Genomic DNA, 21,313 nt, shown 5'->3' on the forward strand with positions numbered 1-21,313 from the left:
TGTGTTTAATACTGAACTAATATTTATTGAGTGCTTTCAGCTGTGGTCAGACTTATGCCTGCTAAGACACATCCTGCTTTTCGGGGTTCATAGTGTGTGCGGTGGTTCTAGAGAGTGGGTAGATAGGGCCAGCACTGGATCAGAATCGCCTGGCTTGTTGGTTCAGGATAGCTTTCCCCCAGTAGGGCCTCCAGCCATCCCCAGAGATTCTGACAGAGTGGGGAGTACTGGGTACAGTACTTAATAAAGTGCTGGGAAAGGTATGTGTATGTGCTGTGGTCAGCTGAAAATCCAGTACGGATATAATTTGATTTGTATACTAGATGTGTTTTTCCCAAGTTTTTATCTTGAATAATTACCTATGGAAAAGTTAAAAAAGTAGTACAGAGAACATTTGCATACCCATCCCCTTGATTCAGCATTTGCAAACATCATGTCATATTTGCTGTATCTCTCTGTCTCTAAAGGCATACAGGTGCATGCACACGTACACCTTTCTCTTTCAATCCTTCGGAAGGAAGATGCAGGCGTCGTGGCACCCAACTGCCGAACCTGCAGTGTGCGTCTCCTAAGGCCTAGGCCCAAGGCGTTCTCCTCCAGACGCGCAGTGCCGTTGTCTCAGCAAGAGAATTTAGCAGTGGCACATTAATATTTTTGTTATCTTCTTTATATTCAGAGTTTCCCACTTACCCCCAAAATATCCTTTATAGACATTTCAGAAGTTAATCCAGGATCTAGTCAGAGATCATGCACTGCGTTAATTATCATGCCCCAGGATAAATGAGTAAAACATAGATTCCAGAATAGTCTTTACATCTTTTTAGTCTTTTGATATATTTCTGTAAACAACCCAATTCTCTTACTATATTTTTAGAAGATTATATAATTGAATCATTTAAATTATGCAAGGAAGTTTTATCCATTAAGGTAATAAGGAAAACTGAATAATAATACTAACTTTTTTCCTGAGATAACTTGTTCCTGCTTATTAATAAGACTGCACTCAGTCATCTTGATTCAGATCTTTTATATAATTTTAGCATTTTTAGAGCCTGACGGGATCTTGGATCTAAAGGTAAATGTTTTCACTTACAGATGGAACTGAGCTATGGAGCGATATTAAGTCTTATCTAAGACGGTGGTTCTCAGCCAGGGGTGATTTTGCTCCCAGCAGACATGCAGCAATGTCTGGATGGAGACCTCTCCAGCTGCTACACTAGAGGGGTCCTGCTGGCACAAGTGGGAGAGCCCAGGAATGCTGCTGAGCACCCTGCAGCACACGGAACGGCTCCCCAGAGCAGAGAACTGTCCAGTGAAATGTCAGTAGTGCTCAGATGCAGAAGCCTCGGTTTAAAATCACACGGCTAATGGTGGGTCTGAAAGCCATGTTTCCCGACTCGATTCTTCGTTCTTTACACAAAAGAGGCTTCTTCTTGCTTTCTTTCCCTTTCATTTCATCACCTTCATCTTCTGTTTCTTTACTTTGAACGTTTTTGTTAAGCCTAAGGAATTACTTCATGGCTCTAAGGACTAAGCTGAATTGGAACATATTGCTAGAAAGAGCATGGAGTGTCTTTCTGAAAGAGAAATACAGAAGTGTTTTCAGTAGAGTTTTATTCCTTTAAGTAAAAATTTATTCAGAATAACCTTTTAAAACCGGTTTAGGTAACTCTTAGGTAGCACTTTAATATATATGATGTTTGAAGTTACAGAGCATTTTCAAATACATTATCTTATTTAGTACTCAAAAAACCCTTTGTAGTTATAAGCAAAGCAAATAGTGAGGAAATGAAGGTTTATAGAAAATAATATATCCCATGTGACTGTGGCCAGGTAGGTATTATTAAAAATTACATGAAGAGAGATTTTAGTTGAAGTTTTATCTGCAAAAAGAATAGTCAGTCTCAAAATGTCACAAGTGCCGGGTCACTAGACATTCTTAGGCAGGGGCTCTGGGATATTTCTAGAGATGTTGTGAGGGATTTAGATATCAACTACAAGTTAAGGCACTGGAAGTAGATGGAGAATTAGATACAGCCTCTCTCACTGAGTAACACAATCTAATTGGGGCACCAAACCTGTAAATAGATCAAGTTTCATACAATTCAGTACCCTGGTGTTAAGGAAATAGAAGAAAATACTTCAAGTATACCACACTGCCCCGTTGGTGGCAGACCCTCACCTATGCAATTCTCTAGAATTCCTTCCCCTTCTCTTTCATTTCGTAAGTATTTATTAGGTGCTTACCATTTATTCATTCCAGTATTTGTTGAACAACCACACTGTCAGGGACTGTTGGCGATAATGTAACAAAACAAAAATTATGTCATGGTGGAGCATATATTTCAGGTTAGGGGAGACAGGCAGTGACCGAGATAAATAAGTAAAATGTAGAATGTCAGATGATAAGTGCTATAGAAAAAAAATAAAGCAGGAAATGGTGGGGAGAGCATGCCGGACTAGGGGTGGGTGTCACGGGGCTGTTTTTTAAGGCTTCACTGAGAAGGTCCTATTTCAGCAAAAACCTGGAGCAAGTAAAGGAGCAAAGTGCATGGTTATTTGAGGGAAAAGCACTTTAAGTCAGGGGTCAGCAAACTTTTTCTGTAAAAGGCCAGGTAGCCTGTGTTGCAACTATCCATCTCTGCCATTTGGTGCAAAGGCAGCCATGGACTAATAACCAGGTAGGCTGTCTGTGTTCCAGTAAAACTTTATTTCCTTAAAGAGGCCGCGGGCTGTATGTACTTTGGCTGTATGTACATACAGCTCTACAGGCTGGCTTCTGCGCTAATGGAAGGAGCACAGCTGGCGTGTTTGAGGAACAGCAGGAAAGCCAGTGTGGCTGGAACTTAGCAAAGGAATGGAAGAGTGGGGGAATGAGGTCAGAAGTGAAGGAGAGGACAGCTCCTCACTAGGGCCTTGTAGACAACTGTAGTGATGACTGAGGGCTCTCAACAAGGAGGTGACGTAATCTGCTTGGAAAGTCTGGAATTTGTTTTGGGGCATGTTGATTTAAGATGCCTATTAAGTATCCTAGTGAGGATGTCAAAGGAGTTGGATGGATATGTGGAGTCTAAACCAAGACAAGAAATCTGACCCCAGACAAGAGCTAACATGTGAGGGCCTTCATTCAGCCTAGAGATGCTGTTTCCTACCATGAAGACCGTGCATTCTCAGCAGGGCCGGTAGCACTCCAGCTGGGGCATTGGATCTTGGAGAGGAGGGGGAGCCTTAGATATTACAGTGGTTTGCCCCAAAACTCACCCTACCCAGTACAGTCTTTATTCTTTAATTAATGGAGATGCGATGATTGATTTAAAAAATGTTTAAAAGGCCCCTTGAAGGAGCAATAATAAAAACAAATTGAGGAAGGTTGCATTGGGTTTGATTCAGTGAGACCTCAAAGGAGTGCGTATGTATATAGATGAGGTCTGAGGATTGGGCTGTAAGGTTCTCCAGTGTTTAGAGATAGGGGTGATAATGAGGAACCAGGAAAGGAGATTGAGGAGTGGCTAGTGAAGGTGAAAGAAACCAGGCAGGGACTCTGTCCTGGAGGCCAAGTGAAGGAAGTGTTTCAAGCAGGAGGGACGGTCATTTTTTAGATATTGCTGATGAGGTAGGTGACGTGAGGACTGAGGATTATGGGGAAGAAGTTAGATGCTTATTAGGTCTTAGTTTAAATGTCATTTTATTTATAAGCTACCTTTGACTATGATTAAGCTGGGTTACCTTCCTCTTACTGTTTTTTTAAAATTGTTTTCAAAAGCACATAATATAAAAGTTACTGTCATAACCGTTTTTGAGTGTACAGTTCAGTTCAGTAGTGGTAAGTGTTTTTACATTGTTGTGAAACAGATCCAGGACTTTTTCATCTTGGAAAACTGAAACTCTCTACTCGTTAAACAGCTGCACTTTCCTCCCTGCTACCCACTGTTCTGTTTTGTTTGTGAATTTGACTACTTTAGAAGCCTCATATAGTGCAGTCATAAGTAGCTGTCATTTCGTGATGGCTTATTTCACTTAGCATAATATTCTCAAGGTTCATCCATGTTGAATGTAGCATGTGACAATATTTCCTTCCTTTTTAAGGTTGAATAATATTCCATGGGCTCCCCTTCTTATATACTCTCACAGCACTCTGTTATAACGTGCTCAGGGAAAAAAATTGTAAGTTCTTATTTGTCTTCTGTGCTAGGCAGTGTTCAAGCTTCAGTGGTAGAATGTGTGTATCTTATTCATTAATGTATTCACGGCCACTGGAAAATACTGTAAGAGAATTCTGTAAAGATAACTTATTTTGCAAGGAGGAATCTTGAAAATTTTGTTGAAGAGGTGATATTTGAACTGGTTTTGAAAAATGTCTTAGTCAGTTTGGGGTGCTATAACAAAATACTGTAGACTGGGTGGCTTATAAACAACACAGATGTGTAGTTGTCCCTCGCTATATCGTGGTTCACTCACTGCAGCTTCACTGTATCACAGGTTTTTAAAAATATATATATATAATTCTGTATTGTGGAATTTTCACTATATCACAGGATTTTGTGGTATATAGGTATTTATATAATATTTATGATTTTAATTTTTTTGCCTAAAATTTTAAAACAATATAAAATATAAAAAATGTTAATACAACATATTAAAAGAATATTAAATGGAAATAAAATACAGTATGTATTTCATCGGAAGATGAATACCATACTGTATACAATGGTATTTGTATACCACTACCGCTTGCACAAGTTTGCCAACATGAGATTGTACAGGGCACACTATTGGCTGGTGGAATGTAAAGTGACCAACCACAGCACTGTGTTCTGTGTTCTGGGTGCTGATTGGCTCAGTGATCATAGCATCAGTCTATTTGCTCTCCTGCACTGTGCCCATACATTCAGCATTCCTCCTTGTCCTACACATGGACATCTGATAGCTGCACTAGTGTTGCTCTGTGGTATTGTTTTTGTGAAATTTTCGTAAAAGTTTTAATTTATTTCAAGCCGTACGATGCCACCCGAATGTTCTGCGCCTTCTAAGACTTCTGACGGTAAACCTAAGTGCCAGAGGAATATGCTTACCATCAAAGAAAAGGTGGGACATAGACGTGTTAAAGAAAGGCAAAAGCTACACAGCCGTAGACTGTCATTATGGGATCAACAAATCTACTGTTCCCTACATAAAGAAAGATGAGGAAAACATTAAGTCTATGGCAACAATGACCTTTAACAAGACTGCAAAGAGGGCAGTCACTTCCCCGCAATAAGGCCATTGTGAGGTTGGAGTCTGCATTGGGCCTGTGGATAAATTACTGCAGGAAGAAGAATATCTTGCTGGATACCAACAGCATGCAGACGAAGGCCAAGAAACTTTATGATAGTTTTGCAGAAAGCACAGATGTTCACAACAGTGATGAGGATGAACACGAGGACTACAATGGCTTCTCCCACCATACTAACCCCATTCAGTGCCAGCAAGGGTTAGTTTGACAAATTTGGACTCAAGAGCGTTTCTCTGCATGGAGAAGCTGCCTCTGCAGATAAAAAGCAGCACTAGCAACTCCCCATAACTATGTCTGTCACTCGGACGAAGAGATCAGTTACGCCTATGCCTTTAGCGGAAATAGAAGTTACAGCTCAGGGCGAAGATACTGCACCACCTGATGAAGTGGTGCCTTTGGAAAAGCTGTAATGGTCTTCCTGGCTGTGCAGTACATTCATCTCACTGTCATCGCCTTCATCGCCATCAGTACTGCATAGCTACATAATTCATGATCTTCATCATTCAAGTTGTAGTGTAAGTCACTGGTGAGTACCCATATGTAATTTTATGTGTTGTTAAAATTATGTAGGTTTAAGAGTGTAGAAAGTGCTTAAGAGCATATGAAGTGTTTATAAGAGTGTGGGAAAGGTTAATAAGAGAGCAGGAAAGGTTTATAGGAATGTGGGAAGGCTTCATAAACAAAGCCTTAAAATATATATAAATAATAAAATAAATATAACACCGCTACTTCGTGGATTTTCACCTATTGCAGGGGTCTCTGGAGTGTAACTGCCACAATAGGTGAGAGATCACTGTATTTCTCAGTCTGCGGGCTAAGAAATCCAACGTTACAACCCTGGGAGACTCAGGGCCTGGTGAGGACTCATTATCTGGTTCATACATGGCCGTCTTCTCACTGTAACCTCATACATGGCAGTAAGGGAAAGGGAGCGCTCTATGATCTGCTTTATTTTATTTTATTTTTAAGATTTTATTTTTAGAGAGAGGGGAAGGGAAGAAGAAATAGAGGGAGAGAAACATCAATGTGTGGTTGCCTCTCATGCACCCCCTCACTGGAGACCTGGCCCACAACTGAGGCATGTGCCCAGACTGGGAATTGAACCCGTGACCCTTTGGTCTGCAAGGCCACACTCACTCCACTCAGCCACACCAGCCAGGGCTGTGATCTGCTTTATAAGAGAAGAGCTCTCGGGACTTCATCTTCCAAAAGCCTCATCTCCAAATACCATTGCAGTGAGGATTAGGTTTCAACATACGAACTTTGGGAGAACACAAACATTCAGTCTACAGCAAAGAACCAAGTACTAATTTATTAGGTTGAGAAAGGGCATTCTAAGCATTCTAGGCAGAAGAAACAGTGTAAAGCTATGCGTGGTTTCATGACAAGGCCTTGGGTACTGGGGAGCCCAAGAAGGTCAGTGAAGGCTACTGTGTGCAGCTGGGAGCTAAAGCAGAGGTGTCCAACCTTTGGCATCTCTGTGCCACACTGGAAGAAGAGTTGTCTTGGTCCACACATTAAATACACAAACACCAGTGAAAACCAATCAGCAAAAAAAGGTCTTAAGTAAATTTATGATTTGCTGTTTGGCCAGGGCCACATTCATAGCCCTCCTGGGCCACCAGTTGGACACCCCCAGCGAGGCTGTGGTTGACTAGGAGAGACTCTTATGGAATATTTTTTGAGGTAGAATCATTGTGGTATGGTGACCAGCTGGGTGGGAAGATGAACCAAAGTTTCAGAGATTAGGGATATAGAGAAGGAGCAAATTTGAAGCAGGATAGATAGCACTGAGTTCTTTGTGGCTATGGCAAATGTAAGTGCTTTGAGGGCACCGAGATTGAAGAGTCTGACAAGGAGATGGAAACACCGTCTGAAGCACGAAGGGAGGTCTGGGCTCCTGTTTGTGATGTGCCTGTTGTAGTTGGCTCTCTTCATGGATTGGCTCTCATCTGTGCTTAGTCCTGCCAAGTAAACACTATTCTGTTTTGTTGTTGCTATTGGGAAAACTGAGGCCCATAGAGAGGTTAAGAAGCTTATTCGAGATCACAGCCAGCACCCATTAGTGACAGAATGAACACTCAAATCTGATGTACAAGAACGTGTAGTCAAAGAAATTTCAACAAAATTAGGGATAAAAGATTATTGCTTATGCTATGTAGCCCCTTATTTAGAATTTTAAGAATATCAGTGGATTAAGAAATACTAGTGCTTTGGACAAAAAAAAGAAGTTTTAATTGGTAATCAATCCTCTTTTACCTACCAAATCTTGGTTTAGGGTACAATTATGTAAGTTTATTTTGTCTGTTTTTATAAAAAATTTTACCTCCATTATGGAGTAGACTTTTTTGGGACTGTGCCATTCTACCAGTTTTAGGAGAAATTGGAATACCATTAAGTATGCTTATTTCAGAACCTGAGATTTGAAGAAACCCTGACTTGTATTCTCATCCCATTCTGAACACATGAGTGACTGTTGGTTTTAGGTAAGAGGCCATAAGAAATAGACCTTAGAGTGAGTAACTTGTCCTATTTGAGCCTGGTTTGCCCACCTAAAATATGAAGACGATAATTATTGCCTCATGGGGTTTGGCACCACTCCTGACACATAGTAGCTGAGTACTCAGTAGATACATTAGTTCTCCTTTTCTTACTCACTTCGTTTTTCTCTCACCCAAATATATCAGATTCCTGTTACCATCTCTCTCCTTCCTGCCACTGAAACTGAAGGTCCAGTTCAGCAGCTGCCAATGTTTTGTTCCTGGCATCAGTGATCTATAAGTCCCAAACCTGAAATCTAAATGAAAGGATAAATTTTATATGTAAGATAGCACCTTTGATTTATAAGACAGTTTCTCATGAAAACCTGTTTCTGTGTATTAAAAGTAAATGAATAGCCACCAAGGGTTATGAAAGAAAGGCACCATGAGAAATGTCAGCCTTCATAGAAACGTTAAGAAATTACCTACTTATGACATAGAATGAATATGAATTCCAAGAAAACAATTTGCAGACTTGAGACACAGTGTATTAGTGACTTGAGGACGTCCTGCATTTGTTCATGCCTTCTTTTTCCGGGAAGCAGTATTTTAGGAATCATTTTCTCTCATTTGAAATAACAGAAGAAATATCAGTTCTGCGTATAACTACCCCTGAATGCTTTGAAAAGATATTTCGTAAATAAGGCTAACGATTTCAAGAATTAATAAAATTATTATAAATTAATGACTTAGAATTAAATGTTCATGTTTTCATCTTTTTCCTTAAGTAGTTAATGTATATGGTACTGTTTATTTTAGGTAATAGACAAACTCATTAAAATCGTGGAGAAATCAATTTGGCATCTTTGTTTTTCTGTGCAGTCAGTAAGAAGCTCTTTTGAGTATGTTGTTGGCTAATAAAATGGTTCAACAACTGAATTTATTATTAAATTAATCTTTAACAACATTGTCAGTCTTTTACCCATTAAGCGGAATAGTTTTCTTTATCTGTAATCCATTGGGTCAGTGGCTAGACAGGAACTTGTCTCTAAACTAACAGACCGATCCAGTAGGTTTGCTTCTATAAATGAAGGCTTACATTTTAATAATATATTCTTGTTGTGTTCAAGAACAAAGGGTTTATTTTCTTTTTTGAAACTCAGTGGTCTTCTAAATAAATATGAAACTCTATTACTAACTTAAAAACTAATGTGATGATATCTTAAAGCTCATTTGCAAGGGGTAAGTAAATAACGTTTTGTGTACTCAACTTGCAGTTAAAATATTTACATTGGTCACCTGCATTTTTCATTGAGGCAGGTTTCAGAGGTGGGTAGTGACATACATTAATATGCTTATTATAAATATAAAAGGTGTTGGGCACAAAAATATTTTTACAGAATAATCTAAAGATTTGAGCAAAACTATGGAGGGGTAAGCTCACCCTTTCCAATGACAACATGGGTCAGTTCGTGAAACACTTCTGTTTCCGACGATGCAAAGTCTTCACCTGCCCTTTTACGTATGTAAATAGTAAGCTTCATTGTGAATAGCTTGCCAAATAGATGAAGGAATAATCACAATTATTTGAATTTCTACTATGTTTCTGACACTATCAAGTATTATGGGAGTTACAGAGGATTTGTTTATGTTTTCATTTGTATCTATGGGCATAAGACTGCTTATTTAAGAAATAGCCTTACTTATGTGTCCAGCAGTGTTAATTGTTTAGATTAGAATCTTAGACTGACTAATTAGGAAATCATAATTTAACATAATATATTAGCTTATCTCTTACTTTTTTTGGAAGGCAGCTATGCTCACCACTATACCACCAACGCATCTCTTACTTTTTTTGGATGAACAAATACACAAGATTCGGTGTTACTAGGAATTTTTCAGGTTAAAGGTGGCATCCAAAAGTTGTTTATGAGATTATTTCTCTTTTGCCTTTAATGATAGCGTGATCTCTAACAAATGGGGAATTTACATAAATATTGTAAAAAAGTTTTAATTTAAGTATTTTAAATGTTTAAATAAAACTGGTGGAATATCATAATAAGTAAAGACATTGCTTCAAGTAGTCAAAAATGCTGAAAATGTTGGAGTTTTATTAATACACTTGAAAAATAAATTAACCCTGGTTGTGAAGTAACTCCGCCTTGAACGCCATCTCTCTTCACTTTCTCCCGTGGTGGGCGCACTCACTCCTGTTGCCCCTGTCCACACGGCAGCCACAGGCTGCCCTGTGAGACAAGGTGTCCTTATCTTTGTCCCCAGCATTAAGCACCTTGTCTGGAACACAGTGAGCTTTGATAAATGTATTTCTAATCAATTTAGAATCAAATCATTAATGGTTACTTAGGTAGCATCTGAATTTGGCATCTAATGAGAAAATAGTATAGTACATTCCAGAGTTCATATTACCAGCCTGAAAATCCCTTATGTCTCTTAGGAGCTATGTTGTAATAGAATGATCCAGAGCTGCTTTTCACGTGTTCTCTTGCTCAATATGTAATTTTTGCCAAGGACATGTTCTACTCACTGTCATGATGCAAAATATTAAGTCAGCCTAAATATGGGTTCATGTCAATATTCCCTCCCCTCGTGGGATCCTCTCTGTTTGTCTGGGAAGCACCTTCCTCAGAACATAGTGCTGCATCTGTATGCACCATGCCTGTCCCCTCCTTTTTCAAGACCAAGAAAAGAGCATGAGGTCTTGCACCTTTTAGGTCTTAAATATATTACTTTTTAAGTTGCTTTAAAACTGTTTAATGGGCATATGTATCATTTTTATTTCAGATCATTAGGTACAACTGCGTTTTGAAATTATTAGATATATATGATGGGCATACCACCCACCCAGAATGCCTGATCTCATCTTAAATTCTTAGATATGACATTTATATATTCATTTGTGTTTAGTAACTATAATCATTGGACTCATTTTTATTAATTCACTTTTTAAAATAATAGCTTTATTGAGCTATAAGTTACATACCAGAGTTCACCCTTTCAGAGTGTGCATTCACAGAGTTATAAAGCCTTACCACTCTTTAATTTTAGAATATTTCAGCACCTCAAAAAAAAAACTTTGTAGTCATTAACAGCCATTCTCCCTTTTCTTACTCTGGCAGCTATGCCAGTGGAAATGCCTAGTCTAGACATTTCATATAAGTGGAATCATATGTTATGTGGCATTTTATGTCTGCCTTCTTTTACTTAGCATAATGTTTTTTGAAGTTTATTCATGTTATAGCATGTCAGTATTTTGTCCACTTTTAGGATTAAAAAAATACTCAATTGTCCCTGGACACATGGCTCAGTTAATTGGAGTGTCATCCCGTACACCATAAGGTTGTAGGTTCTATCCCTGGTCAGGGCATCTACCTAGATTGCAGGTTCTGTACCAGGTGTGGGAAGTATGAAAGGCAACCAAACGATGTTTCTCTCTCTTCCCCCCTCCCCTTCCCCACTCTTCTCCCTTCCCTTCCTCCCTCCGTCCCTCTCTAACATCAATAAACATATTCTTGGGTGAAGATTAAAAGAACTCTAAAAAATATTTCATTTTATGGATATATCACATTTAATTTATTGAATGATCAGCTGTGATGGACATTTGAGTTTTACCACTCTTTGATTAACAATGCTGCTTATGAATACTTGTGTACAAGTTTTTTGTCTGAGCATGTTTTATTTCTCTTGGTTGTATCTCAGGTGTATCTACCAATAAAATTGCCATGTCCTATGGTAACTATGATGAACTTTTGAGGAACTGCCAAACTGATTTGTGAAAAGGCTGTACCACTTTATGAGGTCTGTCCAGAAGGTGTCTAGCCATGTAATATGAAAAAGAGACATTGGTTGAAGAAGATACAAGAAATATACATAGGACAATGATGCCTCAGTTTCCTTCAAAATAGGCCCCTTGGGACCTCACACAGTTCTCCCAATTGCCATCAGCTGCCTGTCGTATTTTCCCAGATCTCAATGATGGTCTGATATCTCTTCCCATTCAAAGGTGATTTTAGTTTTGGGAAAAGCCAGAAGTCACAGGGCACCGAATCTGGGCTATAGAGGGTCTAGGTCACCTGGGGAATTTGACGTTTCACCAAAAACTTCTGCGTGAGATGTGATACACCAGTGGGTGTGTTGTTGTGATGAAGCTGCCAATCACCAGTTGCCCATAGCTGTGGCCTTCTGAATCATCTGAATAGATTCCATGGAGGAATGTTCAAGCTGAATGCAAAATTTGATGCAGATTTGTTGCCCTGCTCAATCACTTTTAGTGTGACCACGGCCACACAGTACACATGCTCACTCAAGGACAGCTACTGCCCCCACTAACTAGTACAATGAAGTTGTCATTGTTCAAAAAAAAAAGTAATTGTCAAAATAAAAAATGCAGCCCTGGCTGGTGTAGCTCAGTGAATTGAGCGTGGGCCTGTGAACCAGACGATCGCAGTTCGATTCCCAGTCAGGGCACATGCCTGGGTTGCAGGCCAGTTCCCAGCAGGGGATGCATGAGAGGCAACCACACATTGATATTTCTCTCCCTCTCTCCTTCCCTTCCCCTCTAAAGATAAATGAATAAAATCTTAAAAAATAAATAAAAAGTAAAAAATGCAAAGAAGGGGGGGTTTCATTGTTCATACATGCACATTCCAGTCCACTCTCCTTGACTGCCAGGTTACATCAGTGTCGCACAAACCATTCTTATTATATTAACAATGGCTATACTTTTTCTGGACAGATCTCATATAATCCAACTGGTAATGTATGATGGTTCCAATTTCTCCATATTCTCACCAACGTTTATTTTAACTTTTAGCCATTCTAGTATGTATGAAATGGTATCATGGTTCTGATTCGGCTTTCCTCGAAGACCAGTGATGCTGAGCATCTTTTCATGTGTTAATTGTTGGCCACTATGTGTCTTAGAGAAATGTCTATTCAAATCCTTTGCCCATTTTTTATAAGGTTATTTGATTTTTTTTGGTGAAGTTGTAACACTTTTATAGTCTATATAAAAGTTCATTATCAAAAAAAAAGATCATTATCACATGTAAAATTAGCAGGTATTTTCCCATTCTGCTATCATCTTTTTCTTCATGAAGTTCTTTAATGTACGAAGTTTTTAGTTTTTATGAAGTTCAGAACTCAGAATTTATTAATTTTTATTGTTCTGTTTTTGGTGTCTTGAGAAACAGCCTTTGGCTATCCCAAGATCATGTAGATTTACTCCTGTTACATTTTGAGTTAATTTCATGGAATGAGGTACAGGTCCAGTTTCATTGTTTTGCTCTGTGTGTTCAGTTCCTTCAGCATCGTTTGTTGAAAGGCTTACCCCTTCCATTGAATTGCTTTTATGCCTTTGTCAGAGATTAACTGTAGTGTGAACCCTTATTTAAAATCAGTGGACCACAAATATAATGGTTTATTTATGGAATCTCAGTTCAGTTCCATTGATATGTATGTTTATCTTTATGCCTGTACCACATATTCTTGATTGCTGTAGCTTTTTAGTAAGTCTTGAAAGTGGGAAATGTGAATCCTCAAACTTTGTTCTTCTTTTTCAAGATACCATGGCTATTCAGGATTCCTTGCATTTTTTTAAGAACTTTAAATTTTATTTCTCAATTGTAGATTACATACATTATTATTTTGTATTATTTTCAGGTGTGCAGCATAGTGGTTAGGCAATCACATACCTTACAAAGCGATCCCCTGATATTTCTAGTACCCATCTGACACCATGTACAGTTACTACAACATCATTGTCTGTGTTCTCTATCCAGTACTTTACATCTCCATGACTATTCTGCAACTACCAATTTGTACTTCTCAGTCCCCTCACCTTTTTAACCAGCCCCCCCAGCCCCTCTCCTCTAGGTACCATCAGTCTGTTCTCTTTGTCTGTGAGTCTGTTTCAGTTTTATTTGTTCATTTATTTTGTTCTTTAGATTCCACATAGAAGCGATATCATATTGCATTTGTCTTTTTCTGACTGACTTATGTCACTTAGCATGATACCCTCTAGGTTATCCATGCTGTAATAATGGTAAGATTTCATTATCTTTTATGGCCAAAATTCCATTGTACACAGGGTGCGGCAGAAGTAGGTTTACAGGTGTTCATATGTAAAAATAGTAAAATAATTAATAAATAATAAAACAAGAATAAATTCTATTTCATGTACTCACAACCTACTTTTGCTCCACCCTGCATATGTACCACAACTTTGTACACACTCATCTGTTAATGGGCACTTGGTTGCTTCCATATCTTGGCTTTTGTAAATAATGCTACAGTGAACATACAGGTGCATATATTCTTTCAAATTAGTGTTTTGGGTTTCTTCAGATATATATCCAGAAATGAAATAGCTGGGTTATAAGGCAATTCTATTTTTTAATTTTTGGGGGGACCCTTCATACTGCTCACCATAGTGCCTGCACCAGTCTGCATTCCTATGAACACTGCACAAGGGTTTTCTTTCTCCACATCCTCGCCAGCACTTAGTGTTTGCGAATTTATTGGTAGCCGTTCTGACAGGTATGAGGTGGTATCTCATTGTGGTTCTAATTTGCGTATCTCTGACAATTAGTGACATTGAGCATCTTTTCATATGTCTTTTGACCATCTGTATGTATGTCCTCTCCAAAGAAGTACCTATTCAGGTCCTTTTCCCATTTTTTAAGTGGATTAGTTTGTTGTTGTGTGAGTTCTTTATACATTTTACTATTTAGCCTTTATCAGATGTGTGATTGGAGAATATCTTCTTTCATTCAGTAGGTTGTCTTTTTGATGATTTTCTTTGCTGTGCAAAACCTTTTTAGTTTGATGTAGTCCCATTTGTTTGTTTTGTTTCCCTTGTCCAAGGAGATATATCAGAAAAAAAATATTGCCAATGGATATGTCAGAAATTTCAATGACTATGTTTTCTTCTAGGAGTTTTATGTTTTTCAATCTTACATGTAAGTCTTTAATCCATTTAAATTTATTCTTGTATATGATGTAAGAGGCTGGTTTAGATTTTTTTGTTTTTTGCATGTATCTGTCCAATTTTCCCAGCACTAATTATTGAATAGACTGTCTTTAACCATTGTATGTTCTTGCCTCCTTTGCCAGTTATTTGACCATGTAGTCATTGGTCTATTTCTGAGTTCTCTATTCTTTTCCATGTCTGTTTTTATGCCAGTACAATACTATTTCGATTACTATGGTGCTTTCACGTTTGTTTCAGGGTGGTTTGGTGGTAATGAATTCCTTCAGCTTTCTCTTGTCTGGGAAGCTCTTTATTTCTCCTTCAATTTAAATGATAGCCTTGTTGGGTAGAGTGGTCCTAGTTGTATGTTCTTGCTTTTCCTCACTTTGAATATTTAGTTCCAATACCTTCTGACCTGAAATGTTTCTGTGGAGAAATCAGCTGACAGTCTTATGGGAGGTCTGTTGTAGGTAACTGTCTTTCTCTTGCTGCTGTTAACATTCTATCTTTGTCTTTAATCTTTGCCATTTTAATTATGATTTATCTCTGTGTGGGCCTCTTTGGGTTCATTTGGTTTAGGGCTCTCTGTGCTTCCTGGACTTGTGTGTGTGTTTCCTTACTAGGTTAGGGAACCTTTCAGGCATTATTTCTTCCGGTGGGTTATCAATTCTTTTCTCTATTCCCCTTCAGGTACCCCTGCGATGGGGGTACAATCATTTTCTTAAAGTCTTTTTTTTCTTTTTCTTTATCTTTTATTCCCCTGCTTTGATTGGGCGTTTCTGCTACCTTGTCTTCCAAATTGCTGATTCAGTCCTCTATTTCATCTAGCCTGCTGTTGACTCCTTCTAGTGTATTCTTCATTTCAGGTAGTGTATTCCATTTTTTATTTCTGGGGATTTCTCCTGGTTTTTTATTTGGGTGTCTTTCTTGTTTCCCCATTGTGGCTACTTCTCTGTGTTTGTTCCTATGTAATAGGCAGATCTGCTATCCTTCCAGTCTTAGAATGGTGGCCATGTGTAGTGGGTGTCTTGTGGGGCTCAGTGGCAGTTCCCTGATTACCTGAGTTAGGTGTTCCACAAATGTCCCTTGTGTGAGTTATGTGAACCCTCCTGTTGTAGTTGAGTATTAATTGCCATTGTGCTGCTATTGGGTGGTGTTGACTCTCTCTCTGGCTGGCTGACTACAAGTGGGTGGTATGAGCTGCTATGCAGGGGCTGATCCCACGAAACAGAATTCTCGTCAACAGGGTTTGGTGCCTGTGGAAATCTCCCTTTTGGGTGTGCCAGTTGTGGAGCTAATTGAGTCATGCTCTGATGTGGTCTGAATCCCACCATCAGGTGTGTTGGTTCTGGGGCCGCTTGGGAGGACTTCAGGGCAGGTCAGTGTCAGTCAGTGAGCACGTGACTAACTGTCGGGAGCCACAACGACACTCACAGTTTGTGGTTGCCTCCTCTGGGCCTGGGTGTGCTGGGATGAGCCAAGCTGTGCACCAGTGCCGGTTTCCAGCAGCACCAAGCCTTCTAGTATGTATGCAGTGGTATCTGGTGGTTCTGATTTGCATCCCTGACGACCAGTGATGCTGAATGATATTCTGTTCTAGGTATGTGTCACATTTTATTTATCCATTCATTCACTGACATATTTGGGTTGCATCCACTTTTTGATTGTTATGAATAATGTTACTGTAACCATGGGTGTACAAATAACTGTTCACATCCCTGCGTTCAGTTTTTTCAGATATATGTCCAGAAGTAAGACTGCTGTATTATTTGGTAATTCGGTGTTGAATTTTTGAGGAACTGCCATACTGTATTTCACCATGGTTGCACCATTTTACATTCCCACCAGCAGTGCACGTAGGCTCCAATTTCCCTACATTTTTGTCAACACTTGTTATTTGTGTTTTTGATAGTAGCCATCTAATATATGTGGAGTATCTTTGTATAATTTTAATATCGGGGTAATTCTGACCTTGTAAAATAAGTTAGTGTTTCCCCCTTTGGGGGGCAGGGAGTGAGGAGTTGCTATTAATTTTTCTTTAACTGTTTAGTAGAATTCACTAGTAATGACATCTGGTCCTGGGCTTTTATTTGTGGGAATCTTTTAACTACAAAGCATTCTGTTTACTTAGTATAGGACTATTCAGATTTGTTTCTTCTTGAGTCAGTTTTGGTAGTTATCTCTTTCTAGGGATTTGTCCATTTCATCTAGATTATCTAATTTCTTGGCATACAAGTATCAGTAGTATTCCTTATAATCATTTTTATTTGTGTAAGATCTGTGTTTATATTCCCTCTTTCATTCTTGATTTTAATAACTTGAATTTTCTCTTTTTTTTCTTGGTCAGTCTTAGCTAAAGATTGTCCATTTCATTGATCTGTTATCAAAGAACCAACTTTTGGGTATTTTTTTATTGTCTGTTGCTTTTCTATTGTCTCTTTTTTTAATATTTATTTTTCAATTACAGCTGATACACAGTATTATATTAGTTTCAGCTGTGCAACATAGTGACTAGACATTTATATTGCTTATGAAGTGATTTCCCCAGTAAGTCTAGTACCCATCTGACACCATCTGTTCTTATTCCAGTATTATTGACTGTTTCCTGTACTGTACCTTAGATCCCATGATCTATTCTCTCTTTTATTTACTTCCATTTTAATACTTATTTTCATTCGTCGGCTTGCTTTGGGTTTAGTTTGCTCCTCTTCTAGTTTCCTAAGGTGCATGGTCAGAATATTGATTTGATATCTTTTTTAAAAATATTTTATTTATTTATCTTTAGAGAGGAAGGGAAGGAGAGAGGAAGAGAAACATCAATGTATGGTTGCCTCTCATGCATCCCCCACTGGGAACTGGCCCCTGCGGGGAACTTGCCTGCAACCTAGGCATGTGCCCTGACTGGGAATCGAACCGCGATCGTCTGGTTCACAGGCCCATGCTTAATCCACTGAACTACACCAGCCAGGGCTTGATTTGATATCTTTTAAAAAATATTTTCCTCTAATCACTGCATCTCTTAAGTTATGTTGTATTTTAGTTTTCATTCATCATGAAGCATTTTCTAATTTCCCTTAGCATTTCTTTTTTCACCCATTGATTCGTTAGGAGTATGTTGTTTAGTTTTCACATATTTTGGGGTTTCTTAGATTTCCTTCTGGTGTTAATTTCTATCATATGCTCTATCCTGGAGAATGTTCCATGTGCACTTGAGAATGTATCTGCTGTTGTTACTGGGGAGAGTGTTCTTTAAATGTCTTTTAGATGTAGTTTATTTGTGGTGCTAACTCTTCTATTTCCTTGTTGGTCTTTTGCCTACTTCTGTTGCTGAAAGTGAGCTATCGAAGTCTCCAGGTGTTCTTACTGAATTGTGTACTTCCTTTCAGTTCTGTCAGTTTTTGCTTCCTGTACTTTGGCTCTCTGTTGTGAAATTCATACATGTTTATCATTATTACGTCATCCTGATGTATTAACTCTTTATCATAAAAATGTCTTCCTGGTCCAAAGCCTGAACTCCCCAGACTCACGCCAGGGTATTCCGGGGCCGGTCCAGGTGGGCAGGTGGTTCGTGTGAGTTCTCCCCCTTCACGGGGAGCTGCCCCCATTTGGTCTCCTAGTTCCAGTTGTGTCTGTCTCCTGTCCTTTCAGCTTTCCATGATCCTCTCCACCCTCTCCTGATCTCTGTGAATCGACCCCTTCTTTCCCTTCTCTCTTCTAAATACCCCTCACGGAGGAAATAGTTTTGCTAAGAAATGAAAGTGACCATTTTAAAAAAAAAAAAAAGCCTTCCTTGCCTGTAGTAACAAATTATCACTTCTGGTTTTTTTCTGGTATTACTAGTATAGCCTCTCAGGTCTCTTTTAGTTACTCTTTTCATGGTATGTCTTTAATATTCTTTATCTTCTTGCTGTATTGACCTTTATTGTCATTATGAAATGTCCCTCTTTGTCTTAATATCTACTCTGGTATTTCTTGTCTTAACATATATTCTATCTGATAGTAATATAATAGCTGCTCTAATTCCATTATGTGTGTATATCTTTTTCCATCCTTTTATTTCAACCTCTTTGTGTCTTTATTTTTTTAAAAAAATTGTACTCATTTATTTTTAGACAGAGAGTAAGGGAGGGAGAAAGAGAGGGAGAGAAACATCAATGTGTGGTTGCATCTCACATGCCCCCTACTGGGCACCTGGCCTTCACCCCAAGCATGTGCCCTGACTGGTAATAGAACTGGCAACCCTTTGGTTTGCAAGCCAGTGCTCAATCCACCACACCACACCACACCAGCCAGGTATTTTTTAAGAGTTATTTTATTTTTATATTTTTATTTATTGGTTTTTTTTGGAGTGAGAGAGAGGAAAAGAGACATTGTTGTTCCACTTAACTTAGGCATTCATTGTTTGATTCTTGTATGTGCCCTGAGCAGGGAGGACGTGCAACCTCAGTGTATTGGGATGACGCTCTAACCAACTGAGCAGTGCAGCCAGGACTCAACATCTTTGTGTCTCTATATTTAGAGTGTGTCTGTGGCAGCAGCATATGTATAGTTGGATCATTTTTTAAATCTATCCTACAGATTTCTGCCTTTTGATTGGAGTAGCTAATCCATTTATACTTAATATATTACTGATCATTATAATTTAATATAATTACTTGATAAGACAAAGTTTACATCTGCAATTTTACTGTTTGAGTTCTGTATATATCATGCTTTTTTGTTACTCTAATCATCTATTGCTCCTGTTTTTTTATATTAAGTTGGTATTTTCAAGTGTACAATTTTAATTTCCTTGGACTCTTTTTCACTATATATATATTTTATGTTATTTGCGGCTGCCCTGTGGATTACAATTAGCACTTTAATTTATAGCAATATATTTTGGGTTAATATCAGCTTAATTTCAATACTGTACAACACACTGGTCCAGTATAACATTGCTCCCTTCCCCCTTTCTTGTGCTATTATTATCATACTTTTGGAAGGTGGGGCAAGGGTGTAATGGCCACCATGGTGAGAGGGAATCTTCAGAATTAAAAACAAAGCAGGTACTACCATAGAATATAATCTAATTTATTAAAGGATAATTTACTTGGAGGAAAATTGGCTCAGAGCAGAACAGATGGCCCAGCAATTTTGTGCAGATTATTCTCTGCTATGGATTCCTGTTACTCTCTCTTTTTTTATGGTATAACTCAGGTAGTAATGATTGACAAGACAAAGGAACAGAGAATGCGGTAACTCCAGGGACCACATTCTGGCTACATTTTAAGGAGCACAGATAATCATCAACTAGAAGGCTTTAATATGCTTGCTAATGACAGTGATGTTGATCGAAGGTCACAGCAGGAAACGTAGAAGTGAAATCCAGGACACAGAGTTGGAATTGATCTTATTTACACCGACACCTACACCTATACACATACATAGTCAGATCACATATTTATATACTATAAGCCCATTAATAACAGTTTTGTAATACAGTTTTATAATTATTGCTTTGTGCTCCAGATAGGAGAAGAGATATTAATACTGTTTTATATGAGAGAGACTGACACAGGGCCATGGAGGTGGTGAGTGAGGTTAATGTCACATTTGTGAATTTTTATGAAAATAAAATTTGTAAAAAAAGCTTTTACTAGAAAAATATTAAAATGTAATTAATTTTTATGTGTTTGGACTAATGATGAGTTTTACTTTTGATATTCATATTTTCTGTATTTCCTAAAAAGAAGATGTACTTTCATTTGGTGAGTTAGGACAAAAATCTGAAAGTATTTGGAAATTAAATTATGTTACTAATAGAATGGGCTTCTTAAGAAGTATAATTTAGCCCTGGCTGATGTGGCTCAGTGGATTGAGTGTCAGCCTGCAAACCAAAGGGTCACCGGTTCAATTCCCAGTCAGGGCACATGCCTGGGTTGCAGGCCAGGTCCCCAGTTGGGGACGAACAAGAGGCAACCACACACAGATGTTCCTCTCCCTCTCTTTCTCCTTCCCTTCCCCTCTCTCTAAAAACATATATATAAATAAAATCTTTAAAAAGAAGCATAATTTAACCTTTTTGTATCATTGTTGACATAAGAAACATCAAACCTGTAGAGAATTTTAATAAGAGTTTTATTTGAGCCAAACTGACAGCATATGTCAGGGAGCAAGATCTTAAATGGTCCTAAGAATAACAGTTTGCAGTTTCTCTTATGCATTTGGAATTAAGGAGGGAAAATAAGGAAGATTACATGAATGGGAGAAAGCAAGGCAGGGACTGGATTACAGTACATATTAGATGCAGGGGGTCAAGAGGGCAGTTGGGTATTAGAAGGAGTCTGAATGGAGGTATTCCAGAAGTGTGATAACCTAGCTGCACAGAAACAAACGGTGGACAAAGGCTTGCTTAAGGCAAAGGTCACCCTTTTAGTAAAGAAGTTCTGTGCCTGGGGCATGGCCCCCCACTGTGACCTGCGTGGTTAGGAATTTATGGTCCAATCACCCTGTGAGGTTACTTTCATAGGACCCATTGGTCCACACCATTATAGATGAATCTCTACCTCTCTAATTCATTAGTATCTTTCA

The 21,313-nt window shown here is 38.5% G+C and overlaps 1 protein-coding gene across 2 annotated transcripts in view; it reads left to right on the top strand.

Moving 5' to 3' along the window:
* USP24 (ubiquitin specific peptidase 24) overlaps positions 1–21,313 on the top strand; it is a 135,125-nt gene that overhangs the window by 12,444 nt on the left and 101,368 nt on the right. The gene's annotated exons all lie outside the window — the stretch shown is intronic.

Source organism: Sturnira hondurensis, unplaced genomic scaffold (genome assembly GCF_014824575.4).
Source record: "Sturnira hondurensis isolate 20B ecotype Veracruz unplaced genomic scaffold, ASM1482457v3 Scaffold0004068, whole genome shotgun sequence".
Taxonomy (NCBI): Eukaryota; Metazoa; Chordata; class Mammalia; order Chiroptera; family Phyllostomidae; genus Sturnira; species Sturnira hondurensis.